Source organism: Lagenorhynchus albirostris, chromosome 1 (assembly GCF_949774975.1).
Source record: "Lagenorhynchus albirostris chromosome 1, mLagAlb1.1, whole genome shotgun sequence".
Lineage (NCBI taxonomy): Eukaryota > Metazoa > Chordata > Mammalia > Artiodactyla > Delphinidae > Lagenorhynchus > Lagenorhynchus albirostris.
Genome location: NC_083095.1, coordinates 55,375,931 through 55,403,805, shown reverse-complemented (window position 1 = coordinate 55,403,805; position 27,875 = coordinate 55,375,931). Strand labels below are relative to the sequence as shown.

Genomic DNA, 27,875 nt, shown 5'->3' with positions numbered 1-27,875 from the left:
GTTAGTAGTCAAGAAGATGAGAAGGACTCAGCAAAGAGCAATGAGAAGGAAAAGCCAGAGAATTGGTGGGAAAACCAGACAGCATCTTGGAAGCCGAAAGATGAAAGTGGCTCAAGGAAAAGAATTATCAACCATGGAAAATGTTGCTAAAATTTTAAGAAATATCACAACTGAGAAGTGACTACTGAATTTAATAACATCTATTGGTGATCTTGATACAAGAAACTTGATAAGAGAAAAGAAGAGAAAAAAAATTAGAAACAGGTGTATACAATACTCTTTCCAAATGTTTTACTCTGGAAGGAGGACAGAAATAGAGTAACAGTTGGATGTAGAAATGGGCAAAGAGAAGGTGGTTTTAGATTAAAAAAATAACAGTATGCTCATATGAGGAGGGGAATGATTATTTTCCTCAGTAGAGAAGAAAATAGTTATTAATTTTTCTATTGACTCATATTTAATAAAATTAACATATAATACAATGTATAAAAATTTGTATAATACATATTTAAATATTACATTTAAAATTGAAAATATACTCACATGTAGAATATTTAATTGCTAATAAGAAGGGTTCAGATGAGAGGAATATATTAAAGATAAAGGAGAGAAAGGGAGTACTTAATAACTTAATTTCTGAAAAGGCAAGAGAGTATCTAATCCACATCATGGAAAGAAACATAATTCTCCCATGTTAACAGGGGAGAAGGAGGAGAGAATAGGTGACAGTAAATTAGTAGCAAGGGAGAGGGATAGGAAAATGAAGTAGGCAATGTCTGATGGCTTCTATTTCCTCTCTGAAGATACAAAATCACTAACTGAGAGTGCTGTGGAAAGGGTAGAGTGAGAGATTTAAAGAAAGTACAGAATGTGTGAAATCTTATTTGGGTAAGTAGGAAAGTAAAATAACTCAGAGTTGGCTAAGGGCCTGGTTGAGGTTGAAGTTATAGAAAGATCATGTGTCGTTTACTTCGGCTCTGACTGTGTTGGAAGACAGAGAGTTGGATTCACTTAGGGATGGTGAAAGTACCTTGTAAGACTCTTGTAAGTGTTTAATAAGATAAAGTACATGATGTGGCTAATCTAGTATCCAGCATATCATAGATACCCTGTAAGTTTTATCACTTTCTCCCATACTTTGTCTTTTTCCTCTGTAAAGTGAATTCTTCAACTCCTAACTCACTAGAAGACTATTAGGACATTAGTCTATTGAAAATGATTAAAAAGACTTTTAGGACTATGTCTTTCTATCAGTCTTCTTCTCCCAACTTGCTTCCCCTCTTACACTCTCCCTTAACTGGCCAAACACACATTGACCTAACACAGGACTACATGCGTTAAATTTATTGACTGGAATTTTTAATTACTTTAAATTTCAAAGTAGTTAAATATAATATTAGGCAACTGATGACTGTAAACTTTAATTGCTTTTACCTCACTGACAGCTGAATACTTTGGTTTTTTAGGCTAAAATCATCATCAGTAGAAATCACTGTTAAACAGGGAGGAGCATGGGATTAGTTATGTACCCCTTATCATGCTCCTGGAACGATGGGCAAAAGATAGGTAACAATACATGTGATATTTTTTTTTGGTCCAACTTTAGAACACAACCACCAACACTTTCTGAACCTTGAACTACTGTTTATAACTATTTTACTATTGTAATTTTAAATCCTAAGAGGTTTTACAATAAATGAAAGAATAAGGAAGTCCTTTATTTTACAAGTTTCTACAGCAGTGACAACAGCAAAATTGCTTTGAGAACTGGATGAAATGAAGCCAAGGACCGAATTTGGTCCAAAAGCCAGAAATTTATTTTATGAAACCAACAATATTCTAGGAAAAACAAACAAGAAGAGCGAAAGAGCTACAAGGAGACAGAGAGAGAGACGGAGAGAGAGAGACGGTATTTATTTTCACTTTTATGAATTTTACTCAGGAAGCCAACACCTTTCACATGGAAAATGAAACAATTTTAATACTGCAGATAATATATTGTTCCATCAAAATTCTAGTGAACACAAGCTCAGAATCCAAAGAAAAGCAAATCTGAAAATGTACTGTATATCAAAGAATCAATTTTTTTGTTTTTACCTAATTTTATGCAAATTAAAAATGATGAGAATATTGTTCTTGAAGACCTTTGGACATGGAGAATAGTGAGACAGCTGTTAGAAGGAAGATTAGCAGCAGGTTAAAAAATATTTGAGAAATAATCCTTCTGTAGGTACAGATAAAAAGAAAAATCAAATGTTCTTGTCTTAAGCTATTTCACTATTTTAGAGGGAGGCAAAAATGAGGGCCTAGAAATAAAACTCTAAGTAAAATTTGTTTATTCATTCATTCAACCTATAATTACAGAGTACCAGTAACTATGTGCCAGGTGCTCTTCTAGACACTGCGGGGAACTAAAGATGAACAAGATAGACAAAGTCCCAAGTCTTATAAGATTTATAGTTTAATTGGAGGAAGAGAGAGAATAAATAACAAATAAATAAAGATAATTTCAAATAATGATGAGTTTTCACGGAAATAATATAAGATGATGTGACATAGAATATCTAGGAGGGTAATAAATTACAACAAAGTGTAGCTGCTTAAAACAATACACATATATTCTGTGGGTTAAGAATCTGGACCCAGATTAGCTGGGTCCTCCAATTTAGGGTCTCTCACTAGGCTGCAAGCCAAGAGTCTACCAAAGCAGCAGTAATCTCAAAGTTCGACTGGTGTGGAATCTGCTTCCAGGCTTACTTGGTGGTTGTGAGTAGGATTTAGTTCTCTGTGGGTTAGTAGACTGAGGATCTCAGTCCTTTGCCACATGGCTCTCTCCACTGGGCAGCTCACATGGCAGCTGGCTTCATCGAAGTCAGCCAAACTGGGAGGAGTACCAAGAGAAAGGGAGAGACAGAAGTCAATCTTTTACAGCCTTATCTCAGAAATGACATCTGTCACTTTGTCATATTCTATTTATTAGAAGCAAGTCCCTAGGAGCAGCCCACACAGAAGTGGAGGGCATTACACAAGAATGTGAATACCAGAAGTCTGGATTTGATCATTGGGAACTATGTTAGAACCAGCCTACCCCATAGGGAATCAGAAAGGCAGAAAAGAACATGCAGCTGTGATACTATCAGAAAGAGAAATGCAGACCTGAATAATACTGGTGTGAATCCAGATTTAGCTAATCTCCGTCTCCTAACAAAGTAACTTTTGCATGATATACAAAGATAGTCCAAAGAGAGAATACACAGCTCAGCTTTCACAAATTTTACACAGGTGTGATGTAGCATTGATACTTCTATTTTCCTCAATATTTATTAAGCATTAATTAACTATATATTGAAAACATTTACTACTTCAGAAGTAAGAATTCTCTTCCTCATCCCTTTCAATAGCGATTCCCATTCTCTTATACCTCTAAAAAAAAAAGACAAAAACAAAACTTTGATTTAAAACTTTTTTGATTAGCTCTAATTTAGCCAAAGTAGGTTAACACCAATGCTAGAGTTGGTGTACCCATATTTTAGTCAGAAGTCAAGTGAGCTTAAATCATTTAGAATTCTACTACATCAAAATACTAGAGTTTGCTAAATTCTAGAGGGTCAGCTTTGCGCAGATTATTTAACCTCATAGAGCCTTAGTTTTCTGGTATATAAAACAAGAAGATAAAAATCATAACAATATTAATTCTTATTTCAAAGGACAGATGAAGATCAATGATATATGTGTTAGCATTTTGTAAACTATAAAATACTGTGCATTTTTAGAAAGCTTTACTTTAAAGTATTAAATACAAAGAAATCAGAATTGATAAATTTCCAAAATTATACAAGATTTTTAATATTACCACTCATTTCTCTTCTACACAGAAAAATGAGAATACATTGACCCAGTTTTCTTCAATTCGCAGTATTCTTAAATATTAGGTAAATTCTTTACCTGTAACTCATTGTTTCTGCCATGAAGTGCCCACAAACACACAGCAATTGGAAACTCTGAAAATTCTTAGACGATGCATTCGTTTACTAAACCACAGTAAAATCAATATCATAAAAGAGTTAACATGGGAATGAAAGCAAAGGAGAACATGATATGTACTGGAAGAAAGAACTATATTAAAATGAGCTCATTTTTATCAGAAGAAAATGGTTCTTATTTTAAAAGAGATGTGTGTCCTTTTACAATGACAGAAGCTGAAATATAACTGTAATCTACAACCATAAGGTAAGATTTCCATCTTTATGTGACATGAAAAACGTGCCAAGCCAAGACTTTCCCCATAAACAAAATTGCTTTCTTCAACTTACACTTAATGCAAGATATCAATCATGTGATGGATTTTATTACTCAGAATTTAGCTTTGTTTTTTTGACACGTTGCTTGCAGTCAGCTTGAAGTACAATTGTATATCATCCCTATTATATACACTTCTGAATTGTTGGACCCTTTTTTATTTTAAAAAGGGTATTATAAATGGGAAGAAATACCTGGTGAGGCAGAATTAGTTTGACATCGACCATTTTAACTCAATGATGTGGTTTTGATAACATGTCATTATATATCTACAGTAGGTCTGAGGCTGCAGGATTTATATAAGACATCAGGGGACAGCAACGTCTCTGCTATATGAAGGACCCCTCTGTTGTGACATCTTTTTTTCCCTCTTACACATGCCTACATTTGTTAAACCATTCTCATTTTGAATAAAGAGGCAGTATTGATATCAATACAGTGCACTGCCTAGACAATATACTTATAGGATGCATTTTCATATATGGCAGTGAGACCACCAAAAGTACATTTTTTTGTGTGTAGAAATCAATCTACTGCGGCCTATATGGAGAACTGAAAGTAGTGAAAACTACACTAATGTAATTTGTGGTCACGAGTTCTTACATGCTATAAGTAGTCCCAGTTTAAAGGGAGCTACAATGATCCGTATCATTCACAGCCACCATGAATTTAGTATTTCTTGGGCACACAAATAAAGAACTGCAATACATATTAAAATAAAGATGTAGAGCCCTGAAATGAAGAGTTCACAGCTAAAGTTGCCACGAAATTTGCCGTCTATTTCTAGGTAGGAAAAGTGTAAAGAATTTCTAGTGCTGTCCTTTAAGGGCCAAATTGGGAATGATATTTGCTGAAGTCGTAGCAGATATGCAATCCTACTGGATTCCAGCTGCCTATGAGTAAGTAGAATACTTTAAAAACCTTTTAATCTATCTGTGATGAAAAATGCATGCTGCTTTAAACTCCCTTAGAACTTTAAATTAGCCACTGCAGCGCATTCAGCTGCACGGGCCAGTAGTCCTAAAACCACGAAAAGCTACAAAAAAAAAAAAGCTTAAAAAATACCTTAACCAAGCTACTTACAAGGTTTTCCTTCTCCTCAGCAAAATGCTAATTTCCAGGGCTGCCTTAGCTGTCACACTGCTGGGTGTGATTTTTGTTATTAAAAATAAAGGACAAAAGCCTGATCCCAATGCAATGAAGTTTAACTTGGGGTAAGTGACTAAGAACCACCTTCAAACGCTTAGAAGTGGAGATACTTTTAGAAAACTCATCTCTATGTAATCCCGACTTAAATGTACTTATACAGATGAATCTCATTTCCATGATTTGACTTTAATATTCTTTTAACAACTCCAAAATGAAATGAAAGAGCTGTTAAACACACTTCATTATTGTTTTGAGAAGCCTGGTTCAAACACTTGCGTTGTGAGGCATCACGGGCTTGGTGTCTGCATGATCAAATGTTCAGCTTTTCTTAAGGCCAAACCCTTTCAAGGGTAACTTTCAGTTATGTAGAAATTTGGCTTTAAAGGATAGGTTCAGATTTCCTAAAGCTGTCTTTTTCCCCTCTCCAGGTAAAATCAAGAAATTATTATCTTATCTACTTTGGTAAGAAATACATTCCTTCTAATAATTTCACACTCCCTTAAAATCCTGATCTTTGTGAGAGATTAGTAATAGTAATAATATTATATAACCCAGTATTAGGATAGTGGCCACAGGATGAGATTTCCACAATAAGCTTGTATCCCCAAGTTCCTCCTTGGAAAAGCATTTGCATTATTAACTCTTCTTAGTAACATGTCATTATATTCAACTTAACCCGAGCACTATTACTGTGGTCATTCACCAATGTTTGGAACTATCACATGGTCCCATAATGGTTACATGGGGTAAGATATTATCTAGAGATTATTAAAGTTAGAATCAGTATCTGTCACATATGAATTGCTCAGTAAATACAAGGATTGACTCTACCTTTGCTAACTATAGTGAATAGTTTAACATATATCTCAACATCAAATAAATTCACCTTCTCTGTTTAGTTTTGTGAAGATTATAAATAATACTATTAGTAGCACATTTATTAATGTGTCAAACACTCTTCTAAGACTTTTACACATATTTCGGCAGATGTATAAAGGACCTAAATAATGCCCAGCATTCAGAAGGAACTCAATAGTGATACTTACCATTATTTGCCTATTTCAGAGTATAAACTGACTTGCTTAGAATTACTTAGCTCTACTGTGAATCAATTACACTCTGCATTACATAAAGGCACTGGTGAAGTCCTACACTATATAACTTGAGTATACTTACCAATGGCACATGTAATTAGATTTAAACTGTAATGCTCTGTATTTGGTTTGTCTCTATATAGAACACACTTGTTTAGAACTATTCTGGTAGAGTTTGGTAGAATTATAATAACAGTAGATATTAGCACTATTACTCCCATTTTCTAGATGAGGAAACTGAGTTCAGAAAGTTTTAAGCTACTTGCTCAAGGTCAAGCAAGTAATAAGAAGTAAAATAGAGCTTCAAGCTAATGAGCTTAAAATAGAGCTTCAAGCTTCAAGTTAAGTCCCAACCCTGGGAATTAAATACCATACTATGCTGCTTCCTAGTTTTGGAAGAATTGGTATAATTTGAAGGACAAAGGCAAGTTTCCAGCCCTTGGAACAAGTCCCAAAGATGTCATTATTTTTAAAAATTAACTCCAGGGAATATTAATGTCTTCATAGGCTTTGAGTATTTCCTATCTGAAGGCAAATCCTAATGAAAAATATTGTTAGATCAGTATCAAGATAGGCAAATGCCACTTCTCTGTATCCCCCATAATAAATACCAGTAATAAATTCTAATACACTTCCACTGAGCCTAAATGTCGCCTTAGAATCCATGTCAGCATTATGCTCCAGGCAGCTCCTCAAACAGTGAGAACTAGCGCACGGATGAACCTTTTCCCATCCTGGACGTAGGCCCTCTCATTTCTGTTAATAGACTGGGAGGCATTATTGACCTTCATCCAGCTAAGTTTTGTTGTAGGTCTGCTATTTCCCAGGCACTAAATACTAGGACCACAACAACAGCAAATGTAATACTTGCCCTCAAGGAACTCACAGGCTATGAGGTAAACGGAATGAAAATGTAAAAATCAACCATTACTATGCTGCTGAAATCACATAGAAAAAGCATAGATGTACATAACAGAGCGACGAGGGAAATTAATCAGATATTGGAGTGGAGATGTCTGTAGGGAACAATTCCAAGGGAGGGTGACATTTGAACTAATCTTCAGAAAATAGACAGGAACTGGTCCAGGACAGGCCATGAGGGTCAGGTCATCCTAGGCAGAGAAAACAGTGTATAGCAAGTTGCTTAAGAATATATGACAACGTGTAAGACTGGAAAGGTGAACAAAGCCAGATTATGAAGGGTTTCTTTGACTTGCTAGAATCTGTCTTTTATTCTGAAAGGGGGAGGTGGAGGCATTTAAGCATCTTAAACAGATACATGAGAGTATCAGTTTTATGTTATGAAATTCCCTGGCTGTGCTGTGGTAAATCCACTAGAAGGGAGCAACATTTGAGTAGAGGACTTTTCTGAGGCTAAAGTTACAATACTCCAAGTGAAAAATTGTGAACAAAAGTAATCACAGTAAAAATTGAGAGGAGAGGGCTGATCAGACAGATATTGAAGAACTAGAATTTACAGGACTCTGAGATTAATTGGAAGTGGTAGAGCATGAGAATAGGAGGAATCTATGAGGAAGCCTAGATCTCTAGCTTGGGCAAACTGATATATGATGATTCCATTTAATGAAAGGAGGGGACACAAGAGAAGGCAGGGTTTTGAATGCAAAATAATGAACACATTTTAGGATAGATCAAGTTGGACATAGTGCTTCCATATAGAGTCGCACACTTTACAGTTCAAAATAAAGATCTGAAGCACAAAAGATAATAGATCTGGTATCTAAGTGATAGTTAAACACCGGGGCACAGATGAACTCATCCAAGGAAAGTCTGTTGAGAGCCAATGAAGGTTTTAGATTGTAGAAGACAGTGTAACAGAGTGGTTATGATGCTGAACACTGAAGCCAGACCACACAGGTTCGAATAATGTTTCCAACACTTATGATGCATGTAATCTTGAGAAAATTGCTTGACCTTCTTATTCCTCAGTTTTCTCATATGTAAAATGTGGGTAACACTAGTACCTACTTCATGAGGTTATTTTGAAATGTTAATACATGTAAAGACTTAGAAAATGGTCTGTCACACAGTAAGCAGGTAATAAATGTTAGCTATTGCAAAGATGAAGATGATTATTGAGGATGATACAGATAAAAATACAGCTTTTCCCCACTCTTAAGACCTTTCAATATAAAATAGAAACACGAGCACAGTTATAAAATAAATAATAATAATTGATGATAGGAGAACTAGTATCAAAAGGATGTTACCATCTCACTGCTCAGTGAATGCTGGGATGGATGGAGATGTTGATGAGAAGTGGCAATAAGGCTGTACCTTAAGTGGAACATGGCATTTATTGGGATGAAGAAGATGTACCAGTGTAAATGCTCTAGAAAGGTGTTATTAAAGACAAATACTACCTGATAAACAACTTTTTAAAGGCACACCCTACCCATAAGCTTCACTTTTTATGTGGTACAGAAGATTCAGCCCAAGATGAAAAGAAATCTCAAAAATCATGATACCTTAAATATAGACAGGCTTTCCTGTGGAAGATAGAGTTGACATTTTTTATTATGGTTCATACAGGTCAAACCAAGAACACTAAATAGAAGTCATAAGGAGACATATGCACAAGAGAGAACATCTAAAATCAAACCTATTCATAGATGAGAGTGGGCAATTTTGGAAGGTAATAGATAAATGCCCTTTCATAGTAGGTATTCTAGCAAAGGTTGGGCTGTGCCCATCAGGAATTTTATAGAAATTATTCAAACACCAACTTGTTGGTGTGATTAGATGATCATTTAAGGCCCTTTCCAATCTTAAGATTCTGTAACAAGTCCAATAATTGAAACACTCTATATCTGTAATAGCATGGAGGAGATTGAGGTTACTAATAGATAATATTACCTCCTAGTATCGTCACTAATGAGTGTCAACACTAACTAGCATATCACTAAGTAGCATAATTATTAATTTTTCTTCTTTTATTGTACCTCCAACTTTAAACAGAGGCTGAAGAACACTCATAAGGTTCTCATAAGAAACGCTGTGAAAGAAGCCTACCCTTTCTCTCTCAAAACAGATGAAATCTCCACTGATATCTTTAGCAAGTCCTGCAGATGGAATGACTTACTCTAATCTGATTTTACTATAGTCTGGAGAAGTTCTCTTCTTAGGGCAGTTGGCAAGTTTTATGCTAATTCTGGCTCATATTATGCTTTTTACATGGAGGAATAAGATTTGTTTTTGTTGTTTGTTTTAAAGCAAATCTCTAGCTTTGTTTCCCTCTGTGTCACACAAACTGATAGTACTCTAAGCAATTAAAGAAAAGTCTAAGGCACAGCTAATATTTTTACATGCTTACCACTATTCAAAGAAAGTGCTCCTCTGTCCCCCAGATTATATAATTAATCAGCCACAGGAATAGTCTCTATAGAGTATCATGTTAAGATTTAATTTAAAAAATATGTTATGGAACGATTTTGCACTAAGATGCTAAAGTGTCTTCCAAGTGTTTTAAGTGCACTGTTCACAGGCATGCATATCAATCAGGTAACTAAGAAGCCGTAGGGTTACCTCCACCATAATGCAGTTTTCTTTAAACAATGGCAGTTACTACTACCTGGCCAATGAGGTACTACTTTATTATTGTTCCCTACTGAAACTGGGTGCTTCCACACAAGACTCAGTCTTCATCACAGGGGTTGATAGTGGTTCAGGTCATTCAAAGTCCCATAAGTTCAGAAACATTCTCAGACATCAAAACACTGTGTGTAATGCATATGATAGATCCCATGGTAGATGAGTAGGAAAAAATAACTTAGATCACATATCATGGTGATACTATGGCAACACAGTATCAGCAGTGCATCCAAGAGTTTCACTAATTTATCTGTTGGTTGACACCATTATTTGCAGCAAGACTGGATGTGGCTTATAAACATAGAATATAATGTAAGGCTTTTCAGAATAGCCAATATCTGTGTCATGAACCAAATTCATAAGGCTTACATATGGGATACACATTCTCTATTACATCTTAAATGTGTCCTATGTCAATGAGAAAAAATGTCTTTCTTTTTCACCACTCTATAGCCTTTCATTTCTCAACCTAACTAGCTTATGGTAAATTCTCTCTTCTCTCTCTCTCTCTCCATTTCATTCAGTTTGGTTAATATAATCTCTAACACTCAGAGATCTTGCTGGCTTGCCCATCACCAAACAAAGTACTGGAGCAAAGCGCCCATAGTAACTGGTCCAATTGGAGGGCCTGCCTATAGGCAAATTCTGGAACTCTGTAATATCCTCAGGCATGGATATTTTAATTGGCAAACAACCTGACACCCTATTAACGACATACACCCAAATCAGTCCCTTTGATTTAAAACCTATTTGTAACAGAATCCCTCTTATCACCCATCTGGGCAAAAATTTAGGCTGTTGGAAACTTAGATTTGACATCCTTAATTGGAGATTTAATTGTGCAAGTTAGGTGCTGGCTTCCATGCCCTCTGGCTTCCAGGTGGCTTTGCCCATCGGAGCCATTAGCAAAAATCTCAGAGATTAGGAAGGGAGTGATATTGGATATTTGTCCCATTGGCATTTCCCCTGCAGACTGCCCGTGGGTTGGTTGTGCTCCTTTGCCAAGGGCTACAGCTCCTGTCAGGTGACCCTCTTATTCTTTTTGTGTTCTGATAACTTCTCTCTTTCCCCCTTCATTTTTCTTTCTTCTTCTGCTGGCCCTACAGAATTAGTCTATTCCTAGTTGGTTTACAAAATCATGCCCTTACCTTTGTAAACAGTCCTTGTATTGAACTCTCGTCAAAGCCCCTTTTGAATGTACCATATGACTCCTATTGAACCCTGACTGATACAATGTTCTTTAGCCCATTTTCCATTCTTTTTGTTTTCTCTTATTGATTTGTAGAAATTACTTTCATACTCTAGTTATCAACTTTTTATCACTTGTATGCATTACAAATGTTTAATCTACAGCTTGCTTTGAACTGAGTTTATAATATTTCTTGTGGTACAGATATATATAAATTAAAAAATTTAAGGTTGTGAAATATTTCCCTTTTTGTCCTTTAAGAAATTCTTCTCTACCCTGATTTTATTTTTTAAAATGTTTCTGTAATTCCTTTTAGAGTTATAAATTTGTTTTTCCATGTAAAAAATAAAATACAAATTAAATTAATATTTTAGTTTGTTTTCCCACCTGGTTAGCCAATTGTTTTAGAACCATTTATTGAATAAACCATCCATTTCCAGTGCTCCACGAGCACCAGCTAAACCTTGCCTTTCCTGTAGTTATTAATGTTTTTGCCTTAAAAAGACTTAACTGTTTTTCTACTGATTGTAATAAAAACAGCGTTGGCTCATATTGAACATATGATATGCTTTAATATGAGAAGAAAGTGAAGGCAGGAAAGGCCCAAAATTAGTAAAAATAATTATAAATAAGTAGTCAGGTGATTAAGGACTTAGGAGTCTCCATGAGGTCAAAGATTCCATTAAGTGGGGCAACAGTAGTGAAAGTGGTAGGCAAAAAAACACTATGTTTCTAAAAATTTTGAAAAATAGCAATTCTAAAAGATAACAAAATTCAATGTGTGTTCATGGGACTGGGTTGTTGAAATTGCATGAAGGTGAAGGTTAATGGAGTTCAAGAGGTCAGGAATGTTAAGGCAAAGATATTTATAAATGTCTCCACCCTGATGTTGACATCAGTCAGGAAAATATCAGAAATACCCAGCTATTTATCCTACTACTTAAGAGAACACATGAACTCTAATCCATGCCGATTTTCTACTTAATAAATAAAGTTTAAAAGATATGATATATATTTTTAATAATCAATAAGTTTATTAAAATCCACTAATATCTTCAATTTTTTTCAGACATTAAAAGGAGAGAATGGGTACAACTCCAAAAAACTTAGAACATCTAGGAAAGATGAATAAAGAAAAAATGAAATAGCATTTATTCAAATCAAAACTACTTCAATAAGGTATCACTTCACACCAGTCAGAATGACCATCATTAAAATGTCTATAAATAATAAATGCTGCAGAGGGTGTGGAGAAAAGGGAACCTTCCTACACTGTTGGTGGGAATGTAAATTGGTCAGCCACTATGGAGAACAGTATGGAGGTTCTTCACAAAAATTAAAAATGGAGTTCCATATGATCCTGCAATCCAACTCCTGGGCATATAATCATACAAAACTATAATTCAAAAAGATACATGCACCCTTATGCTCGTGGCAGCACTATTCTCAATAGCCAAGACATGGAAAAAACCTAAATGTCCATTGACAGATTAACGGGTAAAGAAGATGTGCTACATATATACAATGGAATACTACTAAGCCATTGAAAAAGAATGAAATAATGTCATTTGCAGCAACATGGATGGACCTAGAGATTATCACACTAAGTGAAGTAAATCAAAAAGAGAAAGACAAATACCATATGATATCACTTATATGTGAAATCTAAAATATGACACAAGTGAACTTATCTATGAAACAGAAACAGATACACAAACATAGAAGACAGACTTGCAGTTGCCAAAGGGGAGGGGGAGTGCGGAAGGGATGGATTGGGATTTTGGGATTAGCAGATGCAAGCTATTATATATAGAATGGATAAACAACAAGGTCCTACTGTATAGCATGGGGAACTATATTCAATATCCTGTAATAAACTGTAATGAAAACGAATGTAGAAGAGAATATATATATATATATATATATATATACATAAAACTGAACCACTTTGCTGTATAGCAGAAACTAATACATTGTAAATCAACTATACTTCAATAAAATAAATTTTAAAAAATAAATAATAAATAGCATTTATTGAGTACCTAATCTGCTTCATTTAGTATGTGATTACATTGATTAGCTTATTCAGTATTGTAGGTTGTAGGACAAGGAATCAAATCTAAAACTGATAAACCATTAAAACATATCTCTCCAATACCCTTTCTAAATACTTACTTTCATCTGCAATAAAAATTTATAAAACTTAAAAACTTTTACAGAATATGCTTAATACAAGGTGATGAAGAAAACTTCAGTTATTAAAACATATTTTCATATCGCCTTACAAACTTATTTTACTCAGTAGCACATCAGAACAAATTGTAGCATTACCAAACATATTTACAGTAACATTTTTAATATTAAACTTCTATTGAACTTTAATTAATTAAAAATCTCATCAGGAGATAACCTTTACTTTGACACAGTGTCTTTCAAAATATATTCTTGAAACTCCATTTGTTATATATTCTAATATCAAATAAGAAAAGCTTAGAATAGAAATAAAAGGGTTGAATTAATCAGTCAACAGTAATTAACTACACATTTATCCAAAGTGAGATTTCAATTCTCTTCATTCCCTTGGCTTGATGCCATATTTTGTTTGTTTAGTGAGAACTCTATGTTCTGTGAAGCTTATGAAGGATTTAAAATTCGGGCATTTATATGAATACAATTATTTTGATAATACTTGGCAATGACAGTAACCATCCAGATTCTATATAATTTGGATAGAGTTTTTTTAAATACAACGTAACCCTTTTCTAAAATATTTTTAAGAGGATTATGATCTAAATTATGTCAGTTAGTTGTTCTTTTAAAAACATATTTGGTTAAGTCTAAATAGATAAATTTTGGAGCATTTTTTTATGAGTCAGCCTAACTTAAGGCATAAGAACATCTCCCCAAACTATAATGGAATTATTTTTGACTTGATTTTAAATAACTATAACATAGATGATGAAATTGCTTACTAATTATACAAACAATAATTGACTGAAAACTAGAAAGACTTTGTGCATAAAGATGGTTGTTCTGCTGTTAGCTATTTAACCTCACAGCAATTAATATCACATTTGGTTAATATTTTTCATGTTCTGCTTAAGCATTTAAAGGTTTCCCAAATGACTTTCCCCCTAAATATTTGTTTCAGGAAGTATTTTCCCTAGATATTTTAAATGGTTGAATTCCAAATTAATTTTCATTTTTAATCAGTTTCTGCTTATAAATTTGGACTTCACTGTATTCATTTGTATTACTCCTCTATCTTTAATGATTTTGGAATGTAACATGAAATCATGAGTTGTTGCAAATTCAATTAATTTTATTTAAGCTTGTTAATATAGATATGAGATAAAAGTTGGGATGACTCAGAGTTAATTCTCTACTTAGCTCTTGTTGAATCAATATGATATAACTACTTTCCTATTTTAGTTTTTCAATTTTCTGACATTTTAGTCTCTGCATAAGTGTATGTATTGGTTTATTAGAGCTGCTGCAACCAATTACAGCAATTTTGATGGCTTAAAAAAACAAAAAATATCCTCTCACAGTTCTAGAGGCCAGAAGCCCAAAATCAGTGCTGGTAGGATTGGCTGACTCTTGAAGTTCTGGGGGAGAATCTGTCCATGATTTTCTCCTAGCTTCTGGTTGCTGCAGGATTCCTTGGCATTTCTTGGTTTGTGGACACATCATTCCAATCTCTGCCTCCATTTTCACATGGCTTTATCCCCTGTGTCTCTAAGAAAGACATGTTTCATTGGACTTAGGGTCCACCTGGGTTATTCAGGATGCTCTCATCTTGGGACCCTTAACTTAATTGTATCTGTGAAGATCCTTTCTCCAAATTAATTCACAGTCACAGGTACTGGGCATTAGGGTTAGGACATATCTTTTTTTTGTTGGGGGGGGGCACAATTCAGCCCATTACAGTATGTTTTATTACAAATTATTTTAAACTAATTTTTCAAATAAAATGAAATATCTGAGATCAAACATATTGCTATGTGGTATAAAACTATTTTTACTAGGATGTTTTCCTCTATGAACTCTATATATGAATCACCAACCAAATCCACTTGTCCTAATTGGTATTTCCATAGTCACACTCACAATATTGTTTCAGTTATTTTTGAGTAACAGTTTGCTAGTTGATAGTCACGTAATCATGTCACTTTCTGATTATTTTGATTAAGGTGTTAATGTGATAAAAATAACCTCTCCAAAAGAAATATCCTCTTTTTTTTTTTTTTTTTTTTGCGATACAAAGGCCTCTCACGTTGCGGAGCACAGGCTCTGGACGCGCAGGCTCAGCGGCCATGGCTCACGGGCCCAGCCGCTCCGCGGCATGTGGGATCTTCCCAGACCGGGGCACGAACCCGTGTCCCCTGCATCGGCAGGCGGACTCTCAACCACTGCGCCACCAGGGAAGCCCCAGAAATATCCTCTTTAAAAGCAGAAAACATGACCACATTTCCATTCTTTCTCAGAAATCAATAAGACATTAATCCAGTACTAATGTTATTCTCAAGTGATCATTTATCCCTTTGCAGAGTTGAATTATCATCCAACTCTCTTCAACCAATAATGTACAGTTTGACACTGATTCAAGTTATTAGCTATTTCCTGATTTCTGGATATAGAATTTGGAACTATTATACTTCAATTACTCATCCACAAGAATAATCAATATATCCCTATTATAGACCAACCAAAGAGCCGAAGATATAATTAATAAAAGAAAAAAAATCAGTGTGGCAACCAAATAACAAATTAACACAGCTTGAAAGCTAAACTCTTGAAAAAAAAAACATTGAGTTATGCTTTGTATGCTCTACAGACAGGCACCAAATCCCTGGAGCTTCAAATGTGATGCTTACTATTCCCAAGGATGTAGTGACATTAAAGTCAAAGTAGAGGACCCTGGAAAACCAAGTGCTAACTCACAGATCAAGAAACCATATAACTTAACGGCAGGCATGAGGAAAATGAACTGACTGCTCAATATGCAAAACACATTTATTTCACAATTTTACAGACAAATGAGCATGGATGAGCATTCATTTCTTTGTGTGGCTTTATTTTTTTCTATTACTGTTCACACTGCTCAGTCATTAGACCAAAATAAATAAATAAATAAAGTAAAAAGAATTCAACCAGCCAATTAATTTATAATTTATTCACACAAAACTTGGGAAATTTGAATGTTTTTAGTATCATTCACAAAGGATTGACTGTTTTTGGCTTCAACTAGTCAGACCCTTTAAAATTTCTAATATATTTTTCAAGTAAAACCAGATTGTCTTTGGTTGTCAATAAAGCTTTTATTGATCCATGTAAACATCTGACAAAAATGAGGAATAAAATGAGCTTTCTATAAAGCATTTTTTTTTTTCAGTAAGAGTGCTCTTTACTGAGTTTAGGCTCACTGTGTTTTTTGTTTTGTTTTGTGTTTTTTGCGGTACGTGGGCCTCTCACTGTTGTGGCCTCTCCCGTTGCAGACCACAGGCTCCAGAAGCGAAGCGCAGGCTGCACCACCAGGGAAGCACCCTAGGCTCACTGTTTTGATGTTAAATATTTGTTTTCAATGAAAAAGTGATGACAGTAGATAGTAGTTGTGTTGATGATGGTGGGTAGTTCTTATAACTTTACTTGGTGAAAACACTCTGTGACTCTTTCCCATTCTTTTTAATTTTAAATTACATTCATATCTAAAATATAAGTGCCATTGATTTAGGTCACAAAAATTATAAATCTAAAGGAAGTGTTAAGGAATTATTACACTAACCTCCTAGAATTGGTATAAGGATTAGTGAGTTCATACCTATAATGTGCTTAGAACAATAATTGGCACATAATAAACACTATATGTGTTTGTATTTATCACTATTACAAAGGCTAGGAAAGGTTGAAAACCACTAGTGAATCCTTGGATTTCCTGACTGAAATACACATTACCAGGTGTTTTTTCATTTTTCTTTCTTCTTTAAAAGCCCTCCAGAAACATTCTTATGTTATTGGCTATTATAATTTGTGTTTGAACATAACTAAATAATAGTCCAGGAGAAAACTCCAGGGAGATTTTTATAAAGTTAAGTCTTCTTATATTTAACAGAACAAATTTAATGTATTAGTTAGCACAATAATTACTTTAAAAGCAATAAATATGAATGCAATAGTGTGAGTTTATGGATCTCAAGGCAGATGAAATTTCTTGAAGTAAAATATATACTTAAAAACAGAATTGGTTTAGGTATACGTTGAAATGAAACAGCATAGTGCCTCTGGCTCTCTGACTCTAATCATCTTGGCTTCTATGAAAAGAAAATTGAATTTCTTATCTAAATATTGGATATTCCTTACCAACTAACTGAAAGTCAAAATTCTTTTCTGGATAAAACTTTAAATCACCAGGTATTATTCTGGGTTAATGAATCAAAGGACCACTATAAATTATGTATTAAAATAACTTTCAGATGATCTCAGTTAATTTTATAAGTGTGGATGTGAAACTCCATATTTCAAAATCAAGAAATTGTTGGAAAGCTAGTGTGTAAATTAGAATTGACTGCTTCTCAATTTCTAGTTGAGAGTCAGCAAATTTTTACCATCATGAGATTATTTAACTCGAAGTAATTTATACCCTGAAATTGTTATTTTAAAATCTTAGATGATATAGTTTGGATTTTATAATTCTCAGTATTCCATACATTTACATTTCCAGTTGTGTAAATAAGTGAACACCACCTGTATGTGAACAAGCAAAGGCTTTTTATTCAGAACTAGAGTCCATTACCATCACTTGCATTTCATAGGGATTTAAAGGCAGTAACGGAAGTGTAAAGCTTTAAAGTGGAAAAAAGAAAAGGCTTCAGGTATACCCTGAATGGAAGCTGTCAGCATGAGGAATCTGGAGACAGGCTAACTTAGAAGAAGGGCACCCTATGTGATTGGCTAGGGAAGCATGTTTCATTTCCTCTGGTTGGTCTGAAGTTAGAAGCAGGGCAAAAATTAGGGAAGTTGGCAGTTATTGATCAAGTTTTGCCTTTGGGGGCTGATTGCTACAGAGGTTGTGGTTTGGCTTCCCTGCCTGGTTGCTAGTAAGGATGTGGATCAGAGTTCTATGTTTTAGTTATGGCCTGGCCATATTCCATTTGTATATTCAGCCTCTCACAGATACATATGTATTTCATTATAAAATTATTTCTACTATAAGGTCAAATATTAGTCTATAGTAAAAGCTGTCCTTTAATTTATTAAAACCCTCTGATATTTATTTATATCTTACCTACCAACTAAAATGTACTGTAAGGTATGAATTTTCTCTTAAAGTAGATCAAATTCTTCAAATACAACTCAGAGATTTTCCCCCAACATCTCATAAAATAAAAAGCTAAGGTTGTTAATCAGTCAGTAAATACAGGCATACTTCAGAGACTTTGCAAATTCAGTTCCAGACCACCACAATAAAGCTAATATTGGAATAAAGCAAGTCACATGAATTTTTTGGTTTCCCAGTGCATATAAAACTTATGTTTACACTATACTGTAGTCTAGTAAGTGTGCAATAGTAATTTGTCTAAAAAGCAGTGTACATACCTTAATTTTAAAATACTTTACTGCTAAAAAATGCTAACTATTGTCTGACAATGCAGAATTGACACAAACTTTCAATTTGTCAAAAATGTAGTATCTGTGAAGCACAATAAAGCAAAGTGCAATTAAAAAACTTATGCCTAGGGCTTCCCTGGTGGCGCAGTGGTTGAGAGTCCGCCTACCGATGCAGGGGACACAGGTTCGTGCCCCGGTCCGGGAAGATCCCACATGCCGCGGAGCGGCTGGGCCCGTGAGCCATGGCCGCTGAGCCTGCGCGTCCGGAGCCTGTGCTCTGCAACGGGAGAGGCCACGGCAGTGAGAGGCCGGCGTACCGCAAAAAAACAAACAAAAAAGATATTCTAGGATATTCACATGTTCATTTCCTCACCAACGAATAAGACAATTTTTGGATCCTATATGAGCAATACTAAAGTTATTTTTGTTAGAACAAATAACTAAAATTTATAAAGCATTGTAAATCGATAAATACAACAAATGCAAAGAGTGGTGGAAAGTATATATTAAAATCAGTCATGTTTCAAAAGAACAACCTGAAAGCATGAGAAAAACGATGAAAGCATCTTCTAAGATAAATGTTGACACAAAAAAACATAATATGTACTTCCTTAATATTAAACTGAGGAATAAAAGAAAAATTGAGAGTTCATGTTTCTAGTTTTTTTTCATTCATAAAACTTTTATTCCACTTACATCAACTTAATACACATGTTCTGAACAATTATACTTGGATTGTTCATAAAGATTTCATAAAATATTAAATAAATCTAGCCACCATATCAAGTTATTCCACTGTTCACTGTTTTTACAGAACATGCAGGTTAGATAAGTTTCAAAGAAATCACAAAAGCAAAAATCATTTTTTGCTTTTTGGGGGCTTTTGTTCTACTTTTCTGCTTGATATCCATGAAATAATGGATATCAAGAAATTCATTTTAACACATCTTTACTTGTACATTTGTGCTTAGGTTGCTTAAAATATTTAAATGCAAATAAAATGAGTGTTACCAAACTAATGAAAGAAAACAACAGGTAACTTTACAAACAATGGAATATGAATAATTTCTGCCCTTCTCCAGACAAAATTGGATCACAACTTTGTCTAAAGGAACACTTCTGCAGCTGTAGTCAAAGGTATGCATGACGAGATTTTGTACTCCACAGATACACATGGTTCAAAATGTAATGATATCTTGGGTTAAATCCATTTCATCTGCCCTTACCAATTAAGGTCATTTTAAGACTTATATGTCCTCCAAGCTGCACATAGCCCAAACAATAAGATGTTTGCCCGAGTTATTTTCCAGGAATGTGCAGTCACCTATGTCTAGCACAAGCTGAGCTGAGAGTCAGCTGTGTCAAGTTCCAGCTGAGCTGGTTAAGACTGAATAGGCCCACTGACCCTCCAGCTGGACATGGAGGAGTGTCCACTCAGTGACCTTTTGAATGTGCAGAGGCCTGTAGCTGAGTTACGCCTGTGCAGAACAATGATTATTGCACTTTTTTCCAATCACATTTCCCCAAGCTCCCCACACTCCCCGTGACTCAGACCACCCTGCTTTATTCTTTATACACAAATACAACAACCCCCTTACCTTAGGGGAGGCAGATTTGAGGCTTGCTCTCCCATCTCCTCACTTGGATGCCTTACCAATTCACTCTCTCTTTGCTACAAACCTCAGTGTCTCAGCCTTTTGGCTTGCTGTGCATCAGGCAAAACAAACATGTTTGGTAATAATATCCATTGGGAATCTATTTTTACTATAGTCCTATAATTTCTCCAAATCTTAAAATACCCACAACAACCAAATCTTTGATAGGAACCGATTTTATCTCCTATCCCACACCAGGACAAACCAATAGGCAGGCAGTTTTCTTTCCTTAGACATAGAAGCAGTTTTAACACAAGTCCTTGCAAAGCCACAACATAGCAAAAGTACTATGTATAAAAATTTCACATCTCCATATTGATCACCTCAAGATGAAAATAACTCTCGACAAAGTGGTTATAGAAGGAACATACTTCAACATAATAAAAGCCATATATGACAAGCCCACAGCTAACATCAAAGCTTTTCCTCTAAGATTAGGAACAAGACAAAAATGCCCACTCTCACTATTCTTATTCAACACAGTATTGGAAGCCCTAGACACAATATTCAAACAAGAAAAAGAAGTATAAGACATCCAAATTAGAAAGGAAGAAGTAAAACTGTAACTACTTGGGGCTTCCCTGGTGGCGCAGTGGTTGAGAATCTGCCTGCTAATGCAGGGGACACGGGTTCGAGCCCTGGTCTGGGAGGATCCCACATGCCGTGGAGCAACCAGGCCCATGAGCCACAACTACTGAGCCTGTGCGTCTGGCGCCTGTGCTCCACAACAAGAGAGGCTGCGATAGTGAGAGGCCCATGCACCGCGATGAAGAGTGGCCCCCGCTTGCCACAACTAGAGAAAGCCCTCACACAGAAACGAAAACCCAACACAGCAAAAATAAATTAATTAATAAACTCCTACTCCCAACATCTTCTTTAAAAAAAAAAAAAAACTGTAACTATTTGCAGATGACATGATATTATATATAGAAAACCCAAAAGACTCCACCAAAAAACTCTTGAGAACTAATAAATAAATTCAGTAAAGTTGCAGGATGCAAAATCAATATACATGATCAGTTGCATTTCTCTACACTAATAACAAGTTATCAGAAAGAGAAATTAAGAAAACAATCCCATTTACAACTGCATCAAAAAGAATAAAATTCCTAGAAGTAAATTTAACCAAGGAGGTAAAAGACTTATACTTGAAAAACTATAAGACATTGATGAAAGAAATTGAGGACAACACAAAAAAATGGAAAGCTATTCAATGCTCATGGACTATAGGAATTAATATTGTTAAAATGCCCATACTACACAAAGCAATTTACAGATTCAATGCAATCTTTATGAAAATTCCAATGGCATTTTTCACAAAAATAGAAGAAACAATCTGAAAATTTTTATGGAACCACAAAAGACCTCAAATAGCCAAAGCAACCTTGAGAAAGAACAAAGCTAAAGGCATTATGTGCTGCAATTTCAAACTACATGACAAAGCTATATTACTCAAAACAGTATGGTACTGGCATAAAAACAGACACATAAATCCATGGAACAGAGTAGAAAGCCCAGAAATAAACCAACACATATACAGTCAATTAATTTATGGCAAGGGAACCAAAAATAGGTAACAGGGAAAGGACAGTCTCTTCAATAAATGGTGTTTGGAAAACTGGACAGCCACATGCAAAAGAATGAAACTGGACCACTATTTTAGGCCATACATAAGAATCAACTCAAAATGGATTAAAGAATTGAATATAAGATCTGGAATCATAAAACTCCTATAAGAAAACAGGCTTTAAGCTCCTTGACATAGGTCTTGGTGACATTTTTTTTGATTTGATACCAAAAGCAGGAATAAACAAGTGGTACTACATCAAACTAAAAGGCATCTGCATAGCAAAGGAAAACACCAACAAAATGAAAAGGCAAACAATGGAATGGAAAAAAAATATTTGCAAATCACATATCCAATAAAGGGTTAATATCCAAAATATATAAAGAATTCATACAACTCAATAGCAAAAAAGACAAATAATCTGATTAAGAAATGGGCAGGGAATCTGAATAGACATTTTTCGAAAGAAGACATACAGATGGCCAACAGATACATGAAATTGTGATCGACATCACTAATCATTAGGGAAATGCAAATTAAAACCAAAATGAGGTATCACCTCACACCTGTCAAAATGGTTGTTATCGGCTTCTGCCGGCAGCTGGAAGTCACTGTCTCCCGGGTGAACGAGGCTGTTGCAACGAGGGTCGGCAAGTGCAGGTTTGCCCTCCTGCAGACGTGGTGCGCAGAAAGTCAAAACAGAAGCCACCCCCCAAGAAGAAGATGACAGTCTCCCTAGATGCCCAGTTCACCTGCCCCTTCTGCAACCACGAGAAGTCTTGTGACATGAAAATGGACCAGGCCCACAACACTGGAGTCATCTCTTGTACCATGTGCCTAGAATAATTCCAGATGCCCATCACTTATCTGTACACACCAGTGGACGTGTACAGTGATTGGATAGAGGCCTGCGAGGCAGCCAATCACTAGCAACACAGAGGACCCACCCCCTTGGCAGCCTCACCTGCTGGGTACCAATCCAGAGACATTCCAGGGTCCAGGATGTGGGTCCAGGGCCTTTGCAGCCCTGTGTGTATGTGGAATTGGCATGGATGTGGGTGTGGGTGTGAGTGTGGGTGTGGCTGCAGGTGTGACTCTGGCAGTGTCCTCGTGAGCATGGGGTAGTGTTGAAGGGTTGCTGGGCTCCAGGGTCCTGAACTGCCTCCCTTGGCTCCAAAAGCCTTTGACTTGCTCCCTCCTCTGGCACCTGGCCCCCTGGCTTTGGGGTCTTGGCTCCTCCAGGGACCAGTGTCCTGACATCCTAGGTGAGGGCAAGCCCAGCAGAGGCTGCCTCAGGACTCTCTAGCATCTTCCCCCACCTCACCAGCATTTGTCCATTTGAACTGGACTGACTGCCCATCCTCCTTCCCTGCCTTCCAAGGCCTGTGGCCTGGGATTCAAGCCACAGCCCCACAGGCCCCCTGGCAGAGCGGCCTGTTTTCAGGTTTGGCCACTTTTGTAGAGGAGGGAGGGGCTGGGTTGGGGATAGCTGTCAGTCACCGGCCCTTAAATAAAGCAGCCAACATACACATACACACAAAAAAATGGTTATTATCAAAAAGGTAAGAAATAACAAGTGTTCATGAGGATATAAAGAAAAGGGAATCCCTGTGCTCTGTTAGTGGGAATGTAAATTGGTGCAGCTATTAGGGAAAACAGTATGGCGTTCCCTCAAAAAATTAGAAATAGAACTACCATATGACCTAGAAATTCTACTTCTGGATATTTATCCAAAGCAAACAAAACACTAACTTGAAAAGTTCTCTGCTCCCCCACGTTCACTGCAGCATTATTTACAATTGTCAAGACATGGAAACAAACTAAGTGTCCATCAATGGATGAATGGACAAAGAAAATATGGTATGTATATATACAATGGAATATTATTTAGCTATAAAAAAGAAGGAAATCTTGCCATTTGCAACAACCTGGATGGAACCTGAGGGCATTATGCTAAGTGAAATAAGTCAGAGAAAGATATACCATACAATCTCACTTATATGTAGAATCTAAAAAACAAAAAACAACAACAAAAATGAATGCATAAATACAGAGAACAGGTTGGTGGTTTCCAAAGGGGAACAGGGGGTGGGGGACAGGTGAAATGGATGAAGGACACCAAAAGGTACAAACTTCCAGTTATAAAATAAATAAGTCATGGGATATAATATATAGCATGGCAACTATAGTTAATAATATGGTATAAGCATACCTTGTTCTATTGCACTTGAATTTATTGCACTTCACAGATATTACATTTTTTACAAAAATGCAGGTTTGTTGCAATCCTGCATTGTCAGATAATGGTTAGCATTTTCAGCAATAAAGTATGTTTTAATTAAGGTATGTACATTATTTTTTTAGACATAATGTTATTGCACACTTAATAGACTACAGTATCATATAAACATAACTTTTATATGCCCTGGGAAACCAAAAAATTTATGTGACCCACTTTATTGTAATGTTCACTTTACTGCTGTGGTCTGGAACTGAACCCACAATATCTCTGAGATATGCCTGTATTGTATATTTCGAAGTTACTGAGAGAGTAGACCTTAAAACTTATTCATCACAGGAAAACAAAATTATATGTGGTGATGAATGTCAACTAGACACTGTGGTAATTATCTTTCAATATATATACATATCAAATCACTATGTTTTACACCTTGAAACTAATGTCATATGTCAATTATATCTCAATTAAAAAAAAATCTAATTGGCAATAGCCAAATGATAAAATAGGTAGGAAAAGGTAACAAAAGTTCAAAACCTATATGAAGAAACAACAAAATTTATTTCAGCAAGATAAAATATCTTGTTAAAACAAGAGCTGAATAAATGAAAAAACAAAGCAAGTCTGAATGTAAAATTTTAAAAAAAGAAAAAGACAGAAAGAAAAGGGAAAAAGCAGGTAAATTTCTAAATGTTAACTGATTCTATTCCCCTATCATTAATCATAAAAATCTTATGGGAAAAAATAGAAATTCAAATAAAATTAACATATACTTGTCATAAAAAAATCTATTTGTGGGAAAGTATGGATAACAAATGTGTAAATTTCAGAATGAGATAGACAAAAGTTGGGAGACTGGTTAATTTTCCCCTCCTTCTCCTGCTTCAGCCTTGTCCACTTGGGCATCCAACGTTCACAATGTCAAGCTGCCTCTCAGTCACTGCATTGTTAGCATGCTGTCTTTGTGTGATTCTTTACTTAACATATCAAGTTCAGCAATGGCTTCATCAAAAGCTGACTTAACAATCTTAAGTCTATTGACAGATGAATATGTAAAGAAAATGTACTATACACATACAATGGAATACTATTTAGCCATTAAAAAGAAGGATATTCTACCATTTGCAAAAACATGGATGGACCTTGAGAGCATTATGCTAACTGAAATAAGTCAGACTGAGAAAGAAAAATATCATATGACTTCACTTATATGTGAAATCTAAAATAAACTCATAGAAACAGAGTCAGAATTGTGGTTGCTGGGGGTGGGGGCATAATTGGGTGAAGATGGTCAAATGGTATAAACTTCCAGTTGTAAGATAAATAAGTTCTGGGGTATAATGTACAACACGATGACTATAGTTAACAGTACTGTGTATTTAAAAGTTGCTAAGACAGTAAATCTTAAAAGTTCTCATCACAAGGAAAAAAAATTATAATTCTATGAGGTGATGGATGTTAGCTCTACTTACTATGATAATCATTTTACATTTACATTTTACATTTACATTTTAATCATTTTACAACATATACATTTTTTAAAGCTTGTACACCTTAACACATGTAGTGTTATATGTGAATTATATTTAAATAAAACTGGAGGGGAAAAGAGGTCTCTTTGCAAGAGAGCAGGCTTTTTCCAGGAAGTTTAGAATCGCACAATAGAACACAGAGAACTTACAGCCCAGACCCAATACGATAGGATGTTTTTGGTTGCATTTTCTGTTTCTGACTTGGAAAGCTTCTTGGTAGGCTTGCTGTGACTGACCCATAATCCTTTCTTGTCATCACCAGCAGTAAACTGACCAAGTAACAGTAGTAGTCTCCTTTCATTTTCAAGTAGAAGACTTTGCTCTGGGTTTGTGAAACACTGGGGATGAAGAATTTTTTCCAAAAGAGACAGTAAATCATTTTCAGATATCTCGGAGATCACTTTCAATTTTCGCTCTGTATTCTCAAGCCATTGGAACCTTCCATCATTTTCTCAGTACTTGAGACAACCTCCAAGATGATCTATGGGCTCCAGAACATTTTCATAAGCTACTGAGAGAAGAGTAATTTGGCTTCTTGCTCAGTTACAGACCTCATGCAGGCTGCCATGTCAACATATCACTCAGCTTGCTTGCTCAGTTTGGCCTCTGCACCAGCATGTTTTCATCCGTGACTGGAAGCTTGTGCCAGAAGTGGATGGTGGTGGATGGAGAGGAGTCCTGCTGGCTCTGAGCAATGGCAGTGGGGAGGCTGAAACTGTTCCTGGACCTCGCTGCTCACAGGCTCTGTGCTTCTGTCTTCAAGTTGTGGCAAAGTGAATATGAAAGAAGTAATAATTGTGTTACGCCTTGATCCTTAAATTCATTATAGGAGCTTCTTTTTCCTTGTGGAGGATTCCAAACTGATCCTATGAACTCTTGCAGAAATTTCAGCTCAGGAAATGATAAATGTTTATCCCATCACCAACCTCTTTAGTAAATTTTTCTCCAGTCTTTTACAGGGTTTGGGAATAATTCTCACTTATTCAGGTGATCGCCTGGGTTTGACTGCCTTGGGTCACTCTGTTTCCTTCTAAGTCACTTTTACCACAAGTACTGTAACCTCCATAGTTACAACAAAGTTGTATATAATACAACAAAAGTTGTACATAATCAGCATTTCCTATAATTGATGATATCACTTAATTCTTAAATTCACCTCTGTGGACAAAGAATGTTGCCTGTGATATCAAAAACAATAGACTTTGCAGCCATCGAGCCACTGGCCACTGCAGCAGGGCCGACACCCTGAGGGGATTCAGGTTGCAGAAAGCAGAATACTGGACCTAGATAATTAAGGTGCCTATCAAAGGAAGGATTTCAATGAGCTCAGACTCTCTTGCATCTTCCCATACATAGAAAAGCACTAAATTCATGAACACAAGACTTCTGGTGTTTCTTTAATTAATAGTAATCTTTTCATGTTCTAACTACCTGGTTTTTGTTTGTTTGTTTGTTTTTTGGCAAAAACTTCTGTATATTCTTGCTCCTCCCTTACCTCTTCAGAATAGTCCCTCAGGGCTATCTGAGAGCCTATCTCCCCAGGTTAAGTCCTCAGTATGTCTGCCAAATAAAACATAATTCTCAACTTCTAGGTTGTGCATTTTTTTTCAGTCCATACCTAATTAATGCAAATATTTCAAAAAATGAATGTTTTTCTTGAAAGTAACATGCATTTTACTCAGCCACTGAAAGGAACGAAACTGGGTCATTTTTAGAGACATGGATGTACCTAGAGAGTGTCACATAGAGTGAAATAAGTCAGAAAGAGAAAAACAAATATTGTATATTAATGCATATATGTGGAATCTAGAAAAGTGGTATAGATGATCTTATTTGCAAAGCAGAAATAGAGACACAGATGGAGAGAACAAATGTATGGATACCAAGGGGGAAAGGGGAGGGGGGTGGGAGGAACTGGGAGATTGGGATTA

The 27,875-nt window shown here is 35.7% G+C and overlaps 2 pseudogenes; one reads left to right on the top strand and one right to left on the bottom strand.

Moving 5' to 3' along the window:
- Window positions 1–6,181: 6,181 nt before the first annotated feature.
- LOC132526017 (transcription elongation factor 1 homolog) lies at window positions 6,182–23,103 on the top strand (annotated as a pseudogene).
- A 2,168-nt stretch (window positions 23,104–25,271) lies between these two features.
- LOC132530414 (14-3-3 protein zeta/delta-like) lies at window positions 25,272–26,574 on the bottom strand (annotated as a pseudogene).
- Window positions 26,575–27,875: the final 1,301 nt, after the last annotated feature.